The sequence below is a fragment of the Pantherophis guttatus genome, chromosome 1 (assembly GCF_059756535.1).
Source record: "Pantherophis guttatus breed Tessera chromosome 1, ASM5975653v1, whole genome shotgun sequence".
Lineage (NCBI taxonomy): Eukaryota > Metazoa > Chordata > Lepidosauria > Squamata > Colubridae > Pantherophis > Pantherophis guttatus.
The window spans coordinates 222,197,151-222,213,771 of record NC_142063.1 but is presented as its reverse complement, the minus strand read 5'-3'; positions in this window follow the sequence as shown (position 1 = coordinate 222,213,771).

The window sequence follows — 16,621 nt, the reverse complement described above, 5'->3', positions numbered from 1 at the left end:
TTGTGGTGGTTGCAGTATCCTAGGGTCATGTGATCCCCTTTAGCGGCCTTCTGACAAACAAAGTCAATGGGGAAGTCAGATTCACTTAACAACCATGTTACTAAACAATTGCAAAGATGCTCTTAACCGTGGTAAGAAAACTTGTAAAACGGGGCAAAACTCACTTGACATGTTTCACTTGAACGCAATGGTGGTTGTAACTCAAGGACTCACTGTAATTTTCCTCTAACACATGCAAATAAAGCAATGTGATCCTGTGTATAGGTGAGGTGTGGGTTTGAAAGTTACATTTATTTTAGATTTGGAAGTAGCCAATGGGACATCTTTTTAAATGTGTATGTACATTCTCAGACACACACATACACAAACAGGTGTTTGAAGGCTGCAAATCTATTACTTCAGACTAACCTGAATCAATCCTGTAATTGTGGCTTATTCTTTTATACCAAAGTTGAATGCTCATTTATAGTTTCATTTGAACAACCTGGATTAATTACAATATATTGCCCTGTTATTAAATTGTGGTGTTGGAGAAGACTCTTGAAAGTCCCTTGAACTGCAAGGAGATCAAATCAGTCAATCCTAAAGGAAATCAATCCTGACTATTCTTTGGAAGGACAGATACTTGAAACTGAAGCTCAAATACTTTGGCCACCAAATGAGAAGAGAGGACTCCTTGGAAAAGACCCTGATGTTGGGAAAGATGGAAGGCAAAAGGAGGACGGCAGAGGATGAGATGCTTAAATAGTGTTATTGATGCAATGAACATGAATTTGGACAAATTTCAGGATGGGAGGGCTGGTGTGCTATAGTCCATGGGGTCGCAAAGTTGGACATGACTTAGTTGCTGGACAACAATTCCCCTGTTTTATAATGTTTTATAATGTTGCCAACAGGTTCTACTTACCTTTACTACCAGTTCGCAACGGGATCAGAAACAGAAGCTTTTGCGCATGCGCAGATCGCCGATGACGACATCCGGGGCTGTCAGTGGACCGGGTCTTGCGAACCTATCCGAACTGGGGGCAACCCACCACTGGTTGCCAAGCTCTAATTCCCATTCTGAGCTAGAGCCGAATTTAAACTCTTGCTTCTGAAGTTTACAGCTCTCTGATCACAGTCCCCCAATATCAGTTTTCCCTTATTTTGCCTTACAATCTGGGTTGTTCTTTATTTCTTATTTTTGTTTCCCTGATCCAGGAAAACAGTCTAAACTTAGCTTTGTGGTTTCAAGGACTTGGCTCTGGGATTCTGAATTCAGCTGCCTCCTTCCCTTCGCCTCTGTGAAAATCTGAGAATCTTTGAAAGGGATCTAAGGATCTTTTCACTAGTGTGTTCATGTGGGGCCTGCCATCAAAATTGCTACTGTACAGGTTGTATTTATTGTACAGTATATTAATCGTGTGTGTATGTGTAACTCTTCAGGATGAGAGGACACTTTTTGAAAGCTACACATATGGTTGTTGTGTTAGAATTTTTTTGGTTACAAATATTAATTTATCTCGGTTGTTAAATTGTGAACTATTGCATGGAATTTTACAGCTATTATTTTTCTTTTGATTTATACTGGGTCTTGGCAAAAATGTATCATCACCACCTTCTGGTCACTTTAAAATGTGCATCAGTACAGTAGATGGCACTATAGGACAACCTATTTACCAACAGTTTACTCTGAGCTAAAAAGGCTCTAAGATCCATTTCCAAAGGTATTTTTTCCTTCCAGTTTGCAGCTGAATGTATGTGTAACATATCCATAAATGCAGTATTTCCTTCCCTTTAAAGTCTTAACTTGTAAAGCAATAAAACTGAGATATAAGACTGACGTTTTCCTTTCCTTTCCTTTCCTATACAGTTGGACAGAAAGGTTTTAAAATAATACTCCACAATTTTAGTGAGTTCTCAGAAAGATATTACAAGAACTTTTGAAGTGCATGTGCATTTACAGTAATCCCAAATGGGCACAGCTCATCTTTAAAAGCTGGAAACAGTTTCATTCCCAGAGAGCTTAGAAGCCGCCCGGGCTTAACCTTTATAGCCAGCCTATAAATTTTATAAATAAATAAGTAAATCTGCTTGAATGCTCTTGCTTCAATTGTGCCAGTTACATATTTTGCATCCTGATCATTCTAACCTTCTAACCTTTTAACCTTTTTGGTACCAAGTGCCGAAACTGGAGTGCGCGCGCACCAGAGTACCAGAACCCAGAAGAGAGCAGCTGGCTGGTGCGTGTGCGCATGCGCATGGCGGCCAGCTGCTCTTCTGGGTTCCAGCACGTGCATGCATGCCGGAACCCGGAAGAGCAGCTGGCGACGGTGCGCGTGCCCAAAAAGAGGGTTCTGCGTCCCACCTCTGGCATGCGTGCCATAGGTTCGCCATCACGGTTCTAATATAATTTTACAGAAGGGTATGTAATGAACCCTAGGAAAGTTAAGGAAAGTATCAACAGGACTTTAAATTAGGGCATTTCTAACTTGTAAAACTGCAGCTGGACTGTGCTTATACAATCAGAATTTATTTTTTTATGGCAATAGCTGCAGAAAAAAGCAGGACACATGGTATTTATACTTCTCCTGATTCAGAGCCTCCAGTTCTGTTCTCTCTTGCTGTCCTATAATTTAAAAAATTGCCCCTTCTGGATTTGACTCAGCTGCAGGTTTATTTTTGAATACTTGGAAGTCTGATAATAGGATCATGTCACAGCCTTTTCACCATTAGGTTATACTGTAAAAATATACCCATTTGGCATTGCATTCGGTAAAGAGTCAAAATGACCAGTTGTTGTGGAGTGGGAGGAAAACATTATGAGAGCTCTAATATTTCTGAAATGGATGTCACAATAAATGTTAAAAGTATGACTACGTACCAGATTAAAGTATGAGGCATTTGTGTGTGTTGCTTAGCTGCAAATTAATCCAAATCGTTTCACACGGTGATCTTGTTAAGATGCAGTTAAGTCTCTAGTGAAACAGTTTTGCTAAAACAATTTTTCAGTACTCCTGGTGTAATAGAAACTAATTACATAACAGCCACTTTTCTGTGTCTAGTAAATGTATATAGGTAGTTCTCAATTTGTGGCCACAATTGGGACCAGAACTTCCATTGCTAAGCGAAGTGATTATTAAATGAGTTGCATCTAAATTTATTATGTTCCTTTTTGCTGTGGTTGTTAAGTGAATCATATAGTTGTTAAGATAAACTGGCTTCCTTCTGTGACTTTGCTTGTTGGAAGCCTGCTAGGAAGGTTGCAAATGATGATCACATTACCCCAGGATGTTGTAGCCAGTGGTGGGTTGCCCCCGGTTCGCACCAGTTCTATAGAACCAGTAGTAAAACCGGCAGGAGGCTCTGTCCACCGACCCCGATGTCATCAGAATGCTTCTGTGCATGTGCGCAGCCCCGTTGCGAACCGGTAGTAAAGGTAAGTAGAACCCACCCCTGATTGTAACCATTGTAAATACATGCTGGTTGCCAAACACCTGAATCTTGATCAAATGACTGTGCGGTTGTGTGATGGTTGTAAGTGCAGGGATTTAGAGATCAATCTTAACACTTCGAATAGTTGTTAAACAAATAATTGCAAGTTGAGGACTTACCTGTATTTAATATGAAAAAGTGTACCATTGTTACAGAATGAATTAAGGGATTACATTTATGTAATCTTTGGTCCCATCAAACTGTACAAGAATTGCTTGCTCGCTGTCAAGCGCAGGTAAATCAGGAAATCCAGGCAGTTCAAATGATTTTAAAGGGTTATTGCAAGCTGAAGCTCTCTACAAGAATCTGAACTACTAATGATTAAAGCAAATTGGCAGTAGGTAAGAGTCAATGGAATTCAAGGTGGGCTGGACTTAGACCTCTTATCGGCGCGAAGAGACTCAAGACTGATGGCATGTTTGACCCTACCCTCGGACTTAGCCTGGTTACCTCCTACACTCTCTCTCACTTAGTTCCTCCTGTCTTATGAAAGCAGTTGCCTTTCTTCACTGCTTTTACTGAGAAGAAGAACTCAGTGTAATAGTCCAACAGCTGCCTCTTGTACATGTAATCAAATGCTATCTTGGACTTTACATTATTATTTAATCATTCATAGTCCTCTTTTCTATTAGTGAACAATATAATATAATTCTAGACTATTTTCCAGGACTAGATTGAGACTGCCTTCTGAATGCATTGAACTCATGCTGACCCCATTCAGTATGACCAATTGGAATGATAGAAATTGTATCCCAACATACTCCAAAGACCCCAATTAGATTAAGTTTCGTTACTCAGCCAATTAACAGAATTTCCCACTCTTTCAGTAAACAAATTTAAGGGTCAGATTGTTAGCAAAGTCACTGTAAAAACATTCACAGATTTTTTTTTTATACGGAGAATAGCCATCAAATACTAAAGATAAATATTTTATACCTATTTCATAACTGGCTGCAAGTATGCATTTCTTTTTAAAAACCTTGTATTTTAGAAATAAAGCATCGGTCCTTTCACATCTCAGAGATGTCACTGAGATTTAATGGAGGTTATTCGTAAGTAAAGAGATGGAAGATAGAACTATGATTGATGATGACATGATGAATATTAAACAGGACTTCAGATTTTTAATGTTGCTGCTGTAATAAAACTTTGTACAACCAGGAGGAGGTTTTTCTATTTCTGAGTTGCTCATTCATAATGTTTCTGCTTCCCAAGTCCACATAAAGCAATTGAAAACCTATCTGCAATCATCTTTGAGTTGTCTTTGTAGGTATCCACCAGTGGTGGGTTTCAAAATTTTTTACTACCAGTTCTGTGGTGTGGCTTGGTGGGCGTGGCATGGCTTGGTGGGCATTGCAGGGGAAGGATACTGTAAAATCTCCATTCCCTCCCCAATCCAGGGGAAGGTTACTGCAAAATCCCCATTTCCTCCCGATCAGCTGGGACTCGGGAGGCAGAGAATAGATGGGTGCGGGGCTAGTCAGAATTTTTACTACCAGTTCTCCGAACTACCCAAAATTTCCGCTACCGGTTCTCCAGAACTGGTCAGAACCTGCTGAAACCACCTCTGGTATCCACCCTTTGCAAATCTAGTGTTTTCAGAGAACAGCCAGTTAGTGTTAATCTTGTGTCTCTTTGGGTGATCAGTAAGTTACTGCAACGTCCTGCCCCCAGTCTTCCCCCTTCATGTTTTTATGTTTGTTTATATTTTTCTTCTATTTTGTGAAAGAATAACCCGAGAGAAAGCTATATGGGAGCGCTATGTAGGATAGATTTTAAAAATGTAAATAAAGCCACTGAAATCTTGCTCCTCTGGCATCAATTCACTATTGGATTGAAAAAGAAAAGAAGAATATGCCAGCAATTTTGCACTGAGTGGTGTTTTTTTTTTTTTTTAAGTATCTAAGAATGGTGGCATATATGGATGAAGGAGAAATAGAATTTGGGAGCAGGAGCGTAAAGAAAGCTCCAATCTAAATAATACTTATGCCAAAAAACAAGCAGAGGGAACAGGAAGCTGGTTGGGGATATGATGTAACTTCACTGTAGGCTGATTTGCGTTTCATAGGCTCAGAACTGATTTTGCTTTATTTTCCAGTAAACTGGAAATAAATCGGAGTCAGAAATAAATTGCTTCAGCTTCACAAAATTGTAAGATCATTTGGATCCACCACAAATACCAATGATGCAAATCTTCTGTCTGGAGATGTTTTACATTAGCTATAATGATCTTATAGTGACGTAGGCAGAGTTAGATCGGTGTTTCTTGAACTTTTTTCCTCTCAAAAACTCTTTCCCGCTTTTAAAAATTACGGAGGACCCTACAAAAGGTTCTTTTTCTCACCTGGATGATATTTATACATTATTTACCATATTAAAAATTAAAATTGATGTATCGTATTTACTGCAGCTATCGGTTGTCATAAATGTTCGATGATAGTTTTAATCTTGTACTATTTTCTGGCCAATAGAGATAAAGATCTTGTTTAGTAGATACAAGGGTAATCAAGTGAGAGAGTGAGTGAGAGACTCATAAAGATGAGATGCTTTCATTCCTGAATATAAAGAGATAAAACAACAGTGGGTGAAAATATGAAGATGTAGAATGTCAGAATTTTATGATCTAACTATTTTAACTCTGCTTTCTTAGAACTGTCTCACCTCCTTTGTGTGTTCTGTTTTATTTTATACATTTGTTTCAGTGGTGGGTTCCTCCCGGTTCCTCCCGGTTCCGCCGAGCCGGTAGCGGTGACGATATTACATCACCAAACCGGTTCTGCCACCCCCGCCCCCTGCCCTCCCGCGTTATTCTTACCTTTTATTTGGCCCCACCCCCAATCTATTGCTGCCTCCTGAGTCCCAGCTGATCGGCTAGAAGGAAAAAAACTGTTTAAACTCTTGCCGCGGGGCTTCAAAGGGCCACCCTACAGCTGATCAGTGTTAAAAGGCAGTGTGGTGGTAGACCAGTGCCTCCAAAAACAAATGAGTAGACTGGTGCCTGCAAAAACAAATGGGTAGACCAGTGCTTGCAAAAATAAATGGGTAGACCAGTGCCTCCAAAAACAAATGAGTAGACCGGTACAGCTCTGCAAGCAGTTAAAAGCCTAGTAGACCAGTACCTCTGCTAAATCCTAAAGAATTGTCACATGACCATCAAGCCACGCCCACAAAATAAGCCACGCCCACAGAACCGGTAGTAAAAAAATTTAGAACCCACCCCTGCTCTGCAAATAATAGCACACTTACAAAGAAAGCAAAATATTGTACAACTTAACTTATCAGTTAGGACAAGCAGTTAGAAAAAGGCCATAGAAGATTATTTAAGTATATAATCACAGCAGCACAACTGTGTATAACACAAAGATGGAAAGTTTGGACACTACCCACCAGCACAGAGGAACGGTTGGTGAAGTTGATAGGTTTTGCTGAAATGGGTAAATTAACTTCTTTCATTAGAGAAAATACATTATCTACATGAGCTGCTGGTTGCTTATAAACCTTTGGAATAAAAATAAAAAAAACCTTGTGACTTATGCTTGCTTATATGTGACACAGCGAGTATTTGCGACAAGCCTATCATCACCATGGAGGCTCTGAACTGCAACACTACTGCAACACTATTTGTGGGTATAGTTATCTACCCTTCTGATGAAGTTCAACCCATTGCTGCTTCTCTTACTCTCACGTGCTATAGAACAGGGGTCTCCAACCTTGGCAACTTTAAGACTTGTGGACTTCAACTCCCAGAATTCCTCAGCCAACTTAAAGTTGCCAAGGTTGGAGACCCCTGCTATAGAAAATCAACTCCTTCTTCCCTGTGACAGTCCTTCAAGTATTGGAAGATAACTACCATGAATCCCCTCAAGTCTTTTTTTCCTTAAGTTAAACATACTTAGTTCCCTTAACTGTACATCATATGACTTAGCCTCCAACCTCTTACCATCCTTGTTGCTCTTCTTTGCACTCTTTCTAAGGTCTCAGCATCTTTTTTGTATTGTGGGGACTGGACTTGAACTCATTATTCCAAAGGTGCCCTCACAGTTAATATACGGACTGTACTAATTATTAATATGCTCGCCAACTACCTATTAATGTTTTCAACAGTTGTTCCTTTTTACACTTTTGTTCCCAAGTTTCAATTTGGTTTCCTAAGGGGGAAAAAATCCTTGTGTTTAACTAGGGAAGTATAACATCCTTATGTCTCTTAAAGCCAGTTGTGGGCACACAGCAATGATAAAGCAATGGTAGGGCTGCCTGCTAATAGGCAATTTGGCTGGCTGTCCCTAATTCCTGACACAGTTTCTTTATTAATTGCTCCGTTGGTGTAAATGTCTTTCAGAGCTCTAACCACTGTTGTTAATGCATAGGGGACTAATGACTGTCTCCTTCCTGTCACTACACTAGTTGAAAACAACCAACCCAGAAAGCCAGTGCTGTGCAGCTTTATCTGCAACCTATTTGCGCCCAACTGAATGCAAGCAGAACTCTTCTTCAAGCCTCCTTCTGCAATGGGAAGAGTTTGGGGACCTGAAGAGATGGGTGAGGGCCAACATGTGGAAAACTATATCTTGTTTTTTCTTCAGAACACCTGAAGAATTATAGAGAGCCAGTTTGGTCTAGTGCTGTGATGGCGAACCTACAGCACACATACCCGAAGTGGCACGCGAAGCCATGTCGTCTGGCACCTGCGGTGTCGCCCATTCCTCTTCCAGTGACGATCAGCTGGCCTTCGTGCATGCGGCACTGCCGGAAACTGGAAGAATTGGTCTTCCGTTTCCCTGCATGAGCATGAGCATGCGCGCTGGCAAGCTGATCATCACGCATGCATGCACACCAGTAAGCGGAAGACTAGCTGACCAGTGCACATGTGCATGCCGGAAACCGGAAGTTCATTTTTGGCACATGCATGCGCCCCAGGCAGCTCCTCTTCCAGGTTGCAGCCCAGACGAACACACACACTCCCTTTTCGGCACTCAGTGCTGAAAAGGTTCGCCATCACTGATCTAGTGGTTAAGGCATCAGGCTAGAAACTGGGAGACCGTGAGTTCTGGTCCCATCTTAATCGTGAATGGCAGCTGGGTGACTTTGGGCCAGTCATTCTCTCTCTCAGTCCAGCTCACTTCACAGGGTTGTTGATGTGGGTAAAGTAGGAGGAGGAAGAAGTACTAGATATGTTCTCCATTTTGAGTTATTTGCAAAAATAATAAAGGAGGGATATAAATAAATAAAATAAATATGAAGAAGAAAATATTCATAAGTGGCCGGCAGTATTTCTACAACTCATCATTTATTTCTACAACTCATCCAATTCTCTATGGAAAGCAATATGTATTTGCCTCTTTGCTCAAATATCACCGAGATTAAATTCTAAATATATTTGTTTTGAAGGCCCGCCTAACAATTACTGTTTAAAAAAAAATTAATAGCACTTTGTCAACAAAAAAAGTAAGTTTAGGGAAGTCAGCTTTTTGAACAAATAATGTTGGCTAGGATCTTAGTTATTGAAGCCATTGCCAACACACCAACCTGGGCAGTTTCCACTCTGCAAAATATCCTCCTGAAGAAGAAATGGGTGCTGCTAATTCCTACACTGTTCATTGGTTCTTTGATAACAAGGAAAAACTAGATTCAGATGCTCCTAACAGGTGAATAATGCTGTAAGTGCCACTCCACTGGTGATAATATCTACAAGACATTGAATAGAACCTACACGTACCATATAAAATCCAGAGGTCCTGTTTCCTCAATATTCTTAAGGTGTCATTGGTGGGGCTAGCATTTTACATAAGTCCTTGATTTAGGACCACAGCTGAGCTCAAAATTTCTGTTGCTAAGCAAGACAGTTGTCAAGTGAGTTGTGTTCCATTTTACAACCTTTTCTCCCACAGTTGTTAAGGGAATCACTGCAGTTGTTAAGTAAGTAACACAGTTGTAAAGTGAATCTGGCTTCTCCATTGACTTTGCTTGTCAGAAGGTCGCAAAAGGCGACAGGACCCCGGGATACTGCAACTGTCGTAAATATATGCCAAGTGTCTGAAGTTTGATCATGTGACCATGAGGATGCTGCCACGGTTGTAAGTGTGAAAAGCGGTCATAAGTCACTTTTTTCAGTGCTGTTGTAACTTCGAATAGTCACTAAACAAATGGTTGTAAGTTGAGGACTACCTATATTTATTTATATTACTTTTCTAGACTACCCAAATCCAAATTATTTTGAGTAGATTCACAAAGATAAAGGAATAATTACATGAACACATATACAAATAATTGTCCAAAAGAACAGAACTATCCTTTCACTCCTGCTTCCACTTTGAAGGGGTCAACCCAACCATTCTAACCCAAGAGCTGGGGGAAATCCAGGTTTTTATAAAATGTTTAAAAGTGGAGGCCAGTGGTGGGTTTCTACCAGTTCGCCCCGGTTTGGGCAAACCGGTAGTGGCGATGGCGGGAGGCTTCGCCCACTCACCTGGCATCACGGATGCTATGCGCATGTGCAGAAGGTTCTGAACTGGGAGCAAAGGTAAGAGGAACCCACTACTAGTGGAGGCTATATGAATCTTGGGGGTGGGGGTGGGGTGGGAATTCTATTCCAAAGGTCACATGCAGTGATAAGGCCCACTTCCTGGGATTTGTTCCATATGGACCTGGCATTTAATTGTGGCAGCCAAAGACAGCCACCAAGGAGGGAATGGCCAAAACTTGGAGGTGAGGGTGAGGTGGCAGAAATGGATCTTAACAATTTAATCTACGGATTCCAGGAACAGCCCATCCCCAGGTTTCTATTATATCTCCCTCCATTCATCCCTATTCTGATGGTTGTATTTGATATCTTCTCCACAACCTTAACCTTCCTCATCAACTCTTGTCCATTTTCTCAATCCATGCAATCCATCTGACCATTTCTACTCCTCCTTCCACTGGAATACCTTAAAGCAAGGCTCTTTGTTACAGAATCACTGCAAAGACTTGACAGCACAGACCATACTTTCCAAACACAAATGGACTCTTTCTGGCCAATGAGAAGGACAAGTAACATTCATGAAGCCAGTACTTTCCCCTTGGAAAACAGCTAGAAATTTGGTATTTCCAAAATAGTGATTTTTAATCTCTCAGTATGTTTATTTGCAGTTAGCACTGCCGATGAAGACGTTTAATTGGGCTAAGCATCTTGTAACCAGGACCAAAGAGTGATAGTTTATCGCATATGAGTTATTTTTGCTGTGTTTATAAAATGCAAACTTCTCCAAATAGGTGTCTTGCATCTGTGTTGGACAATTAATCCTAATTAATTCTAGTTGGGATTTAGTGGATTTGTAATGCAAATGATCAGGGAGTCTACTTTTGGGGAAATTGAAGGACATTTATGTAATAAAGCAGACAAGATACTTTACACACACATTTGTATTTCATGTGTGTGTTCTTTCAATCTTCATATAGAAGAATCCAAGCACTGATATTGGTACATGTTAAAATGTACCGATCTCTATTATGTAGGAAATTATGAGGGCTACATTACAAGATATGGGGCTAGGCTCTATATAGCTCTACAGCTCCCCTTGGATTCTTCTCTGTTTCATGAAAGGGCAGTGGTGAGATTCAGCCAATTTGCACCAGTTCATGTGAACCAGTTGTTAAATTACCCACCCCTGCTATCAGAATGGATCCTGGGTGCTGTGCTACACTGCAATGGAGAAACAGGCAATAGAGTGGCCGATGCGAGGAAAGGAGAAGGCCGCTTTCCCTCTTTCTTCTCTCTGCTCCTCCTCTTCCTCTCATGCTGGCTGCTCTGTTGTCTGTTTCTCCATTGCAGCACAGTGCAGGACAGTGCCCAGGACAGGGGTGAAATTCAGCAGGTTCTGACAGATTCTGGAGAACCGGTAGCGGAAATTTTGAGTAGTTTGGAGAACTGGCAAATATCACCTCTGGCTGGCCAGAATGGGGTGGGAATGGAGATTTTGCAATATCCTTCCCCCAGGAGTAGGGAGGGAATGGGGATTTTGCAGTATCCTTCCCCTGCCATGCCCACCAAGCCACACCCACCAAGCCACACCACACCATGCCCACAGAACCAGTAGTAAAAAAATTTGAATTTCACCACTGGCCCAGGATCTACTTTGATAGCGGAAGGGTGGTAATAATTTGGCCAAACTAACCCTTCAGCCTCCCCTACATTGGGCCCAGCTTTGATCATGCTGCCAACTTAATTTGTCGCCCCTCTCACTTTTGCCCGCAGACTGACCAACACCCCCTGCACGCAGCTCCACTGGGAGGGGGAGAATCCCTCCCTCCTTCCACTTCTCCCCAATTCTTCACCTTCCCGTGCGAGCTCTCCAGAGCATCAACTCCTTGTCTCTATGGTAACCCCCCCTACTTGTTCCTCAGAAACCTCGCCTTTAAAGGAGCCACGTCCAGAAGGCTGAAATAGCCACGAGACCAATGTGCAGACAAGCACCCTCGGAAACAGCCTTTTGGCAAAATTTAACAACCAGTTCGCGCAGGTTCAGGTTGGCTGTCAGAGGATGCTCGTCTCGCATGTGCGGTGGAGCTTGAGGATGGGGATGGGCCATGCCTCCCACGACAGCCAAACTGACCCTGGCCAAAACGGTTGTTAAATTATTTGAATCCCACCACTGTGAAAGGGGTTGGATGAAGCTTGTCCAACAAGCCAATTTCAAGTACAGTAACAGCAGGTTTAGCCTCTAAATATGGGATTTGAATGTATATCATATATTTATAAAGGACAGAGAGAGGAAATTGACTGGTCCTATTGGAGTATTCAACGAATGCTTTCACTTCAGTATTTGTGAGCCTGCTGGCTGTACGCTAGTTGTTCTGCTTCATGAATCCAAAATGTGATCCAGTAGGGCCAAGTTGCTAATCAGTATTTGTCCAGCAGTGGTTATAGGTGGAGTGGGGTGCCTTGTCTTTGCTGACACAGACCATGAAACAAAGAGTGGCAAAGTTCCATGTTGTTTAATTTGCATTTAGAGTGCAATGACTAGCAATTTGTTAAACAGGGGGAAGAGCTGTTTCATGTTGTTTAATGTCAAAACCCAATTATCATGGCCTTAGATTTTCACCTGATTAGGCTGTTGCCTAAAATGAAGTATTTAATTTCAGGGTTGCATGGCTAAAGGATCGATATTTTATTTACGACAAATTCTTCCAATATCGATCAACACACAAGCACCAATGTCTATTGTTATACAATAAGGAGTGGGCTGGGTGAAATTCCACAGTGTCTTTCAATCCACGTTGCAGTTGAAAAAAGTAAATGCTAAATGGATCAAAAGGAGTGGAACAGGGGATTACGTGAAAAGTTCACTTTTAAAAACTGGCCTTAACGAAGGTCGAGAGAAGATAATCAAAGCCTATTCTGAAAAGTTTAAACTACTTTATATAGTTATGAGCATCCTTGTTACTGGGTAAGTCAAAATTTGCTAGAGTCTGCTAAGTCATAAACCATGGTTCTTAAGCTCATGAATACAAGTCATCACCTGAGCCTACAACAATATGTTGTAGGATAGTGAGCTCAAACTTGCAGCAGGTAATAATTTTTTTTTTCTGCAGCCTACAACAAACTTTGTAGGTGCTTTATATACTATTCAGTAAGACCACGATGTTACGTAGCCCTGCAGACACATAGCCTAGGCCTGCATCGCTGGCTGGGGAATTCTGGGAGTTGAAGTCCATGTCTTAAAGTTGCCAAGATTGGGAACCCCTGGCCTAGATGACAGGCAATATTCTAGGCTGGCTGGCAATGGCAGAAACCTCACCATTTGCATCAATCCAACCCAGCAATTCTTCTGGCAAGAGTGGCCCTTTATAACCTAAGGTTTTTAGTGCCAAACATGGCCCCCAAGGGACTGTCCAGGTGGGAACAATAGGGAGGCAATGGTGGGCTTGGTGACAGATTTGAAATGCCCAAAGAAGGGAAGGAAATGGCCAAGGATGAGAGCCAAATCTGACCCCAGAAAAACAGAGTAATAGTGTTGAAAGGCACCTTGAAGGTCTTCTAGTGCAATCCTCTGCTTAAGCAGGCAATCCTATATCATTTCAAACAATCTCTTCTTCAAAACCTGCAGTAACTGAGCACCCACAACTTTTGAAGGCAAGACATTCCATTGTTCTAATTGTCAGGAAATTTTTCCTTAGTTCTAGGTTGCTTCTCTCCTTGATTAGTTTCCATCCATTGCTTCTTCTCCTGCCCTCTGGTGCTTTGGAGAACAGGTTGACCCCTCTTTGTGGCAGCCCCCTAAATATTGGAACACTGCTATCATGTCATTCCTTGTCTTTCTCTTTGTTAGACTGGACATACTTCACTGTCCTTTTGTGAGAGTCTCTTGGCAGCGCAAGCAATGGGAAAATTTGCTGGGCAACCGAAGGAAGAAGGCAAGGAAAGAGCGGAATAGGAAAGCTAATGAGAAAAAGACCAGAACAAAGATGGATTTCTCTGCTCGGCTCACCCTCGGTTCCTAATGCCTGTGGTAGACATTATTTTTACGGTACATCTTCTTTTCCCAGTCCAGTTACTGCTGAAACATGCAACTGTGGTTACAGCTATTGGGAAAAGTGGCTGGTAGCATGTCAGCCATTCTGCAATCCATTCAGCAGCACAGCTTGCAAGAGATTTGTCAATGCAGGAGGAACAGCAGGGTCTTTGTAGTCTGCTTACATTTGGAGCAATTGATCAGATTTCTATTTTCCCTTTTCCTTCGGCAAAACACCAAACAAATGCATACAAAATGAACTGAAAACCCTGAGGGAGTGAGAGGGGGGGGGGGAAGGCTGGAAACTAGCCCTTTATTTCTCATGCGTGTAGAAGGGAAAGCAGGGGTAAAATTCATCAGGTTCTGACAGGTTCTAGAGAACTGGTAGTGAAAATTTTGAGCAGTTCGGAGAACCGGTGGTGGAAATTTTGAGGGAATGGGGATTTTGCAGTATCCTTCCCCTGGAGTGGGGTGGAATGGAGATTTTGCAGTATCCTTCCCCTGCCACGCCCATCAAGCCACACCCACTAAACCACACCATGTCCACCAAGCCATGCCCACAGAACCGGTAGTAAAAAAAATTGGATTTCACCACTGAGGGAAAGTCTAGAGATTTTAGTTGCTCTTGGATCAGGAGGGGCTCAGTAGGTAGACATTGACTGGATGTCATTTTTTGCACTTTTGTACTGATGAGATGAAGAGTGACCACTTGCTGACTGCATATTCCCTGCATATTGTCAGCTCTGTGAGAGGTTTGGGAGCACAAATGTTATGATAAGGAAAGGAACTTTATTTTATATTGCTTCCCTTACAGGCCTTATTTCTGCAACCCTCTTAACTGTGTCAGTAAGTGCGGTTGAGATGCTATAAAAACCAGAATAGACTTAAATTTAGTCTACACATCTACTATCACTAGACTAAGGGGTTCAATTTAATCCAGGATACTCCTCATCAATCATAGGTTACCAGCATTTCTCATCTTTTGCAACTCTAAGATGTGTGGACTTCAATTCCCAGAATTCTCCAGGCAGTATGCTGACTGGGGAATTTTGGGAGTCGAAATCCACACATTTTAGAATTCCTGAGGTTGAGAAACACTGGGTTAAATTAACTCCACACAGTCAATTCCACTGTAACAACACCTAACCCAACCAATTGACTCATTTTGTATAAACTTGTTCTAAAAATGTTGGAAGAAAATGATTACCAAAGTAAGCCTCTCCATTATCTACCTCATATACATCAAAAGTTGAATATAACATTTGAGGGCAAAATTGTTTTGCCTAAATTTTAAAAAACATTTCAAGAATTCTAAATGCTCATCATAGAAATATGCTAGCAGGAGTAGAGTGAAATTTGTATTTATTTTTAAAGATTTGTATAACGGTCAACGTTGTAACCACAGCTCTGGGCAGCACACAAAATCATAAAAATCACAAAGACCCCCAAACAATCAGAATAAAAATCAGCAACAACATAAACTCTATAAAAACTCATGGCATTCTAGGCCACACCATCTTACAGGATTTCAGCCTTACCATATTCCACACAATTTTATTAGCTTTTTATCCTGCCTTTATTACTTTCAGAGTAACTCAAAGTTGTGAACATAAATAATATTTTCTCCTTCTCTTTTTCCCACAACAACCACCTTGTGAGGTGGGTTGGGATGAGAGAGAGTGACTGGCAAAAATACAATGATGATTTTCCCTTATAAATGTTATAAATGTGAATTGTGCAAAGAGATGTTCCCATTATTCGAATAGCAAAAAGTTTTAACTAGCAATCTGTTTGACTGAGGACTTTTTAATTTTGGGTTTTCTTCATGAATGTATAAAAATAAAGGCCATAGATTAATTTATTGTAAAGGTCATGGATTAATCATCTGTAATAGCTTGTTAAAAGCATCTCAGATACTAGGACAATTTAGACAATGTCTATTATTTCTTTGAAACTCCTGTTTGGGAGTCCTCTGCCTTTTTCAACCTAGTGATGGTGTTCTGTCTGTAAGTTCATAAAGATATTGGTGCTAATATAAAGGGATAATGTATTACTTAGAAAAGTGAATCAGAAAGCAATATATTGTTCCCTTAGTAGTAATTTTTGGACTTTCTTTCTGAGTAGCAGCAGCAAAGAATTATACTGTTGGGATGTATGTGATTATCAACACGTATGTTCTTGATTGCTCTCTAATTTTTCCATTTGCCACTTCAACTTCTCTTTAGTGCAAATTACAATCTTGGGAGCAAACAGGAGCAGCTTTAGCACTACGTAATAAACACTGTCCCTTTGTGGCACAATCCTATTTGGTTCCAGCTGCTATGAGATGCTTTTAAGAGCAAGAACAGGATTGAAAGATGCCCCCATAGTTTGAGCTTTATTTTTGGAAAACCATGGTCAGTCAGATCAGGAACAGGTAATCAGATGACTCTGGATCAACAGCACTGTAAGTAATCCTCAATTGGGAGGATAATGGCAATTGGGACTGGAATTTCCATTGTTAAGCTGCAGTCATAAAGGGTGGCCACATTGCTTAGCAAAGGCAATCCCTGCACTATTGGTTGCTGTCCTTAATTGAATTCCACAGTTGTTAGGTGAGGTAACTTCCTGCTGACTTTCCATAGCTAAAGTTATTGCAGAAGCTGACAGAAAATTAC